Source organism: Cygnus olor, chromosome Z, assembly GCF_009769625.2.
Source record: "Cygnus olor isolate bCygOlo1 chromosome Z, bCygOlo1.pri.v2, whole genome shotgun sequence".
In the NCBI taxonomy this organism is placed as follows: Eukaryota; Metazoa; Chordata; class Aves; order Anseriformes; family Anatidae; genus Cygnus; species Cygnus olor.
The window spans coordinates 19,140,058-19,146,754 of record NC_049198.1 but is presented as its reverse complement, the minus strand read 5'-3'; the positions used below and the strand labels follow the sequence as shown (position 1 = coordinate 19,146,754).

The 6,697-nt window shown below is 37.8% G+C and overlaps 1 long non-coding RNA gene across 1 annotated transcript; it reads right to left on the bottom strand.

Moving 5' to 3' along the window:
* Positions 1 to 3,477: 3,477 nt before the first annotated feature.
* Positions 3,478 to 6,369, bottom strand: LOC121062375. Its single transcript, XR_005815530.1, has 2 exons — positions 6,085 to 6,369; positions 3,478 to 3,541 (listed from the first exon to the last, which is right to left on the bottom strand). It is a non-coding gene; the product is annotated as an uncharacterized LOC121062375 (long non-coding RNA).
* Positions 6,370 to 6,697: the final 328 nt, after the last annotated feature.

Genomic DNA, 6,697 nt, shown 5'->3' with positions numbered 1-6,697 from the left:
GCTGTGCCCTGGGTCACTCCCCTTCCCCTAACACACACACAGCCTGGGCTCAGAACAGAGAGGCTCCCAGAGCAGCCCAAGGCACCCTCAGATGCTCTGCCCACCCAGGAGGCAAGAGGCCATCTCAACATAGAGGGGCTGGAATATTTTCTAAAAGGAGGGGTAAATCCACACATGATGGAAAGCGCCTCTGAACCAGTTCAGCTTGCAGCCTAGTGCCTGTTGGGAGTGAAAGAAATACAGGTGACAGCTCCTCAAGCAAGATGGACTGATAATTGCCCAAGGTCATGCAGGCAGACTTGGCTTCCCATAGATTTTTCTCTTTTTTAAAAAAAGAAGATTGCACTTTATTGATGATTTGTTGTCTATTGGTGATCTGCTTGAGGGTTTTTTCTTTTTCTTTTTATTGACATTTTTCAGGGCTATAGGTCAAAACCAAGAAGGGTAATCAAGCATGAATGAACTCAGACAACATAAAATTAAAAAAAAAAAAAAAGATAAATCAAGGGCTTTGACCCACATACAGTAATGATCAACAGAGAGCAGCGTGTCCTGGATTGTTCACTGTCCTTGCTATCACAGCCACAATGATCAGCACTATACAGCCAAGGTGGTCCTACTTTGATAAATGACAGAGCACATTGAAAAGCACTGGCAAGGTACATGCCTTATAAAGACAAAACAAAAAAAGCAAACAAACAAACAAACAAACAAAAACAGGAACCTTTTTTTTTTATTAGCAATTTTCAGTATGTTGCTTTGAGGAAAAGTTTCACTTTGCACCTGGTCCAGGTTTCTTATGAAAATAGATATTCACTTGCATCGATTTTCACTGAGCATGCAAATACCATCCTACAAAGTGTGATCCAATTTATTTCAGTAATTCCCCAAGGCTCATTAAAAAAATTACAGAACTCGGAAATAAGGAACAATAAATATCAACTTTTTGTAAGAGATGGCAATGACTAGTATAATGACATTATCTAGAATGATTCTCACTGCAGTCATCAACTCAAGGAAACAGGCATGTTGTGATATATTCTCAGCTGTTTTAAGTGTTCATTCATTTATTTAACAAAGCTTAGTCCAATGGGAGTGGAATCAGGCATACAGGCTTGTTAACAAGTCTGCTACAGAACAGAATCTTCCTGTCCACAAAATTTCTGACTCAGAGATTCTTTACTTACAGTAAAGAATAGGGCACAAGCCAAGGCCCTTCTGACTGATTCAGAGATCTGAAGAGCTCAAGTCCTACATAACTACAGTCGTATAACATTGTATGCATTGCCATAAGGCAGTCAAGAAGTGTTTTTTTTTTCAGAGAAATGATTGTACAGTTTTGCATGGTCCAGTAGTTATTTCAAGTTGTCATCTGACTCATGCTATCTCTTAACATGAGATGATTAACCCCAGTGTGTTTCACGATAAGAGAAACTGATTTTGAGAACATGACTAAGGTTTGGACAATAAACAAGCCCAGTTCCAACAACAGAACAAATTGTCTCTGAGTTTGACAGAAACCTTCCATGTTTGACTGATTTTGCTTCCAAAAAAATAAAAAGACCCAAAATTCTTTTAAGGCATTCTGGAGTTGTTTATCCAAAGACTGCTACAGGGAAATCGTATGATTCACGTAATGCAATCAATAGCAAAGCTTCAGCAGCTAGCTGAATGGGTTTTATCAACAAAATTCAATACATTCAACAGGTTAAAATGCACAGTTAATAAGAGACAAACTCTAAAGTGTAATACCAGGATACTGAATCCATTAACTTACTAGGACGCTGGGTTCTAACGAATACACCTAATAATTATTCTGTCCAAAAGGCAGATGGATTTGATGAGAGCTGGCATCATATGACCAAAACTATCAGAAAAAGCCAATACAATTCCCTCCACATTGTCTCTTCTGCTGAGTACATTTAATTCCACTAATATGTTCAAGCAGTTGCTGAAAACAGCAACACTGCCTCTTTGAATGTGTGTAACACAAAACTAAGACCAGGAAATTCAAAGTTAACTTGGGACAAAATACTAGTTGCACAGTATGTAACCAGTTTTCTAGTGCTATAATTAATTATTTTGGCAGACTTGAAAGCTGGCAAAAGCTTTCTTTCTGACCAGAGCTGTAACAAATGGTTGGAATGGGATGAGAGGTGATGTGCCTGGGAAATTAATTCCTCTGCTTATTCACAGCATAGGCAAGGTAAGTGCAGCTCTGCCTGCTCTGCCCCCAGCCCTGAGAAGGCAAAGGGGCTCCCGGGCACCCCACAAGATGGACAACACAGCAGCCAGTCAATACCAGCCATGGTGATGCTTTTTCCTCATGGTGTTACTGATGAACAAACTGCACTGAAACAAGAAGTGTGGATGGAGAGAGCATTTTATGCAGACCACTGAGCATGAATGAGGGGGTCTCTGATAGCCCTTGCTAGATTTCAAACTAGTGTAAAAGCAAAAGGCTCCCATTAGTATTCCTTTTTCCTTTGGACTTGGAAATTTTGGCTTCCACCAAAAAAAAACAGCCTTGGTGAGGGGTAGCTTTTAGGAACATTATACCACAATGTTTAAAAATATTGTTTTTATTATGTAAATTCCTTCTTTCCAGAAGAGAAGTGTGACTGCTATAATCTATTTCTATTTATCAAACACAACAGTCCTTTGCAGAACCTTTATTTTCATTTAAGGAGGAAGACAAAAGGCAAAACTTGCTGGCTCTCACTCCACTGCCATCACACTCATATTTTGCTTTCAGATTTGTTTCTGCAGTAAGTCTTCAAACTACCTATCCCACAGGTCCTTTTATGACTTGTCCAGCCTGCCTTGGTTCTTACAAGCTATGGAAAAACATGTAGTGAGTACACCAAGGCACACAGTCTCCCCCAGAGATTGCAGGGTGACATAGCAGGAAAATTGATTGCCAAAGTTCCCACCTGCCTCTAAAATTCTTCCCCTCACTGACCAAGAATCCCTTCCTAAACCAGGCACAGACTCAGCAGACTAAGGTGCTGCCACAGCTTGGAAAATTGCCTCTCAGTATGTGCAATCAGCTTCATATGAAGAGTAGTGAACGAGGCTGGAAAGAGAGGTTCCCTCCCACACTGCTCCTGCCAGATCAGAGAAGAAAGCTGAGTAGGTCAAGACAGGCCATCTGCCACTTGAAATTCTCCAGAAGTTCCAGCTTGCTTTAAGAACATCATGGACCATCATTCACCTCTAGTGCTACTGCTACCTCATCACAGCAGCCTCACAGGATTTCCAATGCCAGAGGAAATCCACTAGACCACAACCAAATTATTAGTTGTTGTTTGTTGTTGTTGTTTTGTTTTGTTTCTTTATAAGAAAGAAGCTCTTTCTTTAACACTATGTGTTTTAATCAAAAATATTATTAGTTTTCCCGAATTTTTGAAAACCAGTTACATTACTGTTATGGTCAGAGGGTTTCACTGTTCCTTAGATGTGAGACCATTTGTTCTGTCCATGCTGCACCATAGATCACAGATGAAAACACGTTTCTTAACCAGACATCTAGGAAGGTTACCTTTAAAAAAAAAAAAAAAAAAACTTAAGTTTATAAGATATTTTACCTCCTAACATAAAAAGACTGACACATTCCACTTTAATCTACAAACAAATGAACTAGATCCATAAAAGTTCCTCTGACTTGTAGCATATTGTTAATCAATATTAAAACCAAGACAAAAGCTTACATCCAGCCATACAAGTTATATTCTACATTCTATTAGAACAGTGAAGACTGACCATACGCTTCCTGTTTTTTTCCAACCAAATTGACAGACAACTTGTAGAGGAAAGCTGCACTGCAGATTTTCTCCTTCCACACATCTACCCTCTCCACTATGGATGTATTAGGTTTAATATTCATTTCCTCTACGTCATCTCCAGTTCAACATGGTTTTCCTCTCTGTGTAACACCAAACTCATATATTTTAGTAATGGACTGGGACTTTAGGGAGGGTCACTACCTTCCGAAATCAGTTCAAACAAAAAATGTCTCGTTCAATGAGGGTAAATACAGTGATGTCAAAGGAAAAGAGAAATTCAAAAACTTGTCCTTGGGTGCTCTGAGAAGGGTCATCATTTACACATCCTCTATGGATCTGTTTTGCAACTGGTAAGGCTCATTATTTGTTGTGAAATGGTGTGCAGCCTGCCTCCAGCCCAGGAAACCATAAAAATTCACTCCATTAGAGTCATCTAGGAAGACAGCCCTAAAGGAAATAAATAATAAATAATAGTAATAATAAAACAAACAAGCTTGCAGGAGAGATCACAAAGGAACAGTGGATTGCACCAGTACAGTATTTTCTTGCAACATTTTATGAACTGTTGCTGTAAAAGTGTCTTGAGTGCCCTGAGGATAAACTGGCAACAGAGGTCCCTCAAAAAAACTGATAATTTCCAGTTCTAGTAAAAAGAAATACTAGGGGTAAATCTACTCACTATGCTTCTTTGTCTTAGGTAAGCTATGGAAAGCATCTCCTCTCTTATTTGAGAATTTCCCCTAGTTCTCAACATACCACCCTTTTTCCCCAAAAAGATAAAGCTGTGCAATTTCCTCATAGCATCCAGCTCTGCTTTCAGCCTAAGAAAAAGTTTCAAATAGAGCAAGACTAGTTTAAAGACTTTGGAGAACCTTACAATTGCTTAAAGAATTTCTCATTCCTCTTTCCTGTCCTCTCCCCCAGCCCTCCTCCTCCCCACCAAGCCAAAAAAAAAAAAAAAAAGTTAATGAATATGTTGAAATCAAAGGATCAAAGGGAAACTCTACATTTTGCCCCACTCTACCTTCTTTAATTTGCAGCACTGTACAATTCATGATGCAGCTTTTCTTTTCTTATCTCCTGGTGTTTCAGAGAGGCCGGTACCAACAATTTTGAAGCACTTCAGACATGTCTCCAACTTTAACCATATGTGGGAAACAAAGTTTTAGTTCAGAAAAACTATTCTGTCTTCTTTTACGGACAAAGGCACCAACATCCAAGAAGCCTGAAACTGCAAAACTGGCATCATCTTAGCCTATAATTACATACACTTTTAATGTGTTTGTTTTACTAATGTAGGTATTTTCTTACATGAATAGCTGTGATCAAGTTAACTTGCTTTCCTCTTGGTTTAGAAAATTAAGTGGAAAAGAAAACTTTCTTCCTGAACTGTCCATTAAAACACTCTAAAACACTTGTTTGAGATATTTTGCCTGAGTCTGCAACCCATGCTGTTGACAGGAGCATTAAAGGAGGGCAGCATTGATTTTAGTGTACATCACGAAAATGCAGGAAACAATGCCAGTCACAGCAAACAGGTCAACAAATCTAATGCCTCATATGAGCCGAGGTGTGTATCGATTATTATTGTTATTATTATTATTATTATTATTATTATTATTATATTTTATTTTATTTACTTATATTATTATTATTATTTATTTATATTATTTATTTATTATATTATTATTTATTTATATTATTTTTATTTTTAATTGTTATTATTATTTTATATATTATGTATTATTTTTAATATTTTATATTATTATTTATTATTATTTATTATTCTATTATTATTATTATTATTATTATTATTATTATTATTATTATTATTATTATTATTATTAATAATAATAATAATAATAATAATAATAATAATAATAATAATAATCATGGACAATTTGCAGCACTTCTGAAAAGAGCAGTGCACAGCACAAAGAGACCATGACCTGCCCTAAGTTATGCAAAAAAACGATGGGGTGGCCCAGGATTGATACCAGGTCCCTAATGCTCTGTCTGAGTGTGCAGGCTCTTGGAGCCATCTAACTACTACTCCAACAGGATCAAAGTGGCCTACACACACGAAGCTCAGCTGGACAAAACAGTTTTCTAGGATTCTTGTAAAATAATATAATTTTATTTACAATTCTGGCACTATTCCCTGTGCCAGGGCTGATGAACGTAGATGCTGGGTGATCAAACCTGCTGAAGAACAGTGCTGCAAGACTGCAGCCAGTCTGAGAGCCATATTGCATGGGTATCAAAAAGACATTTCCTTGTATCCACAGTACCAACTCACCAGTCACATACCACCTCATTCACAGGAGGATGTGGACAGTTGTTCCACAGGTGGGAGTGATCCCAGCCACAGATAGGTGACCAGACCAGACCAGCCTGCTGAGCAAGGTGCATTTGAGCTCCTGGAAGAGCTTGCAGATGCCTCCTGTGGAAGGCAGAGCAGGAACAGCCCTGAAGATGAGAGAGGGAGAAAGAGAAATCATTAGTGAATACTGGAATAATGAGTAGTTCTAGACTGTTTAATTCTCCTCATTGCATTAGTTGTTTCTATGTGGGATATTACAATGCAAAGAAAAGACTATTTTATGGGTAACATCCAATATAGTTACCATTTAAGAGGATATGGTATTTCCCAGAGAGCATTTAGCTTCAGTTAAGAGCAAAACACATGGAATGTTTGTGTGTAAAGTTCATTTTTGTTTCCTCGCTCTTGATTGCCTCTCTTCTTAGATGGGAAAGTGCAAATTTACTCCCAAGCAAGGAATTAACAAGCCCACCACTGAAGAAACACTTGGAACATTCATTTTAATTCTGAAGTTTTATTCATGGGCAATAATCTGATTACTCTTTTTCATAATCTTTGATGGCTGTTCATCATCTTTATCTTTGGTAAA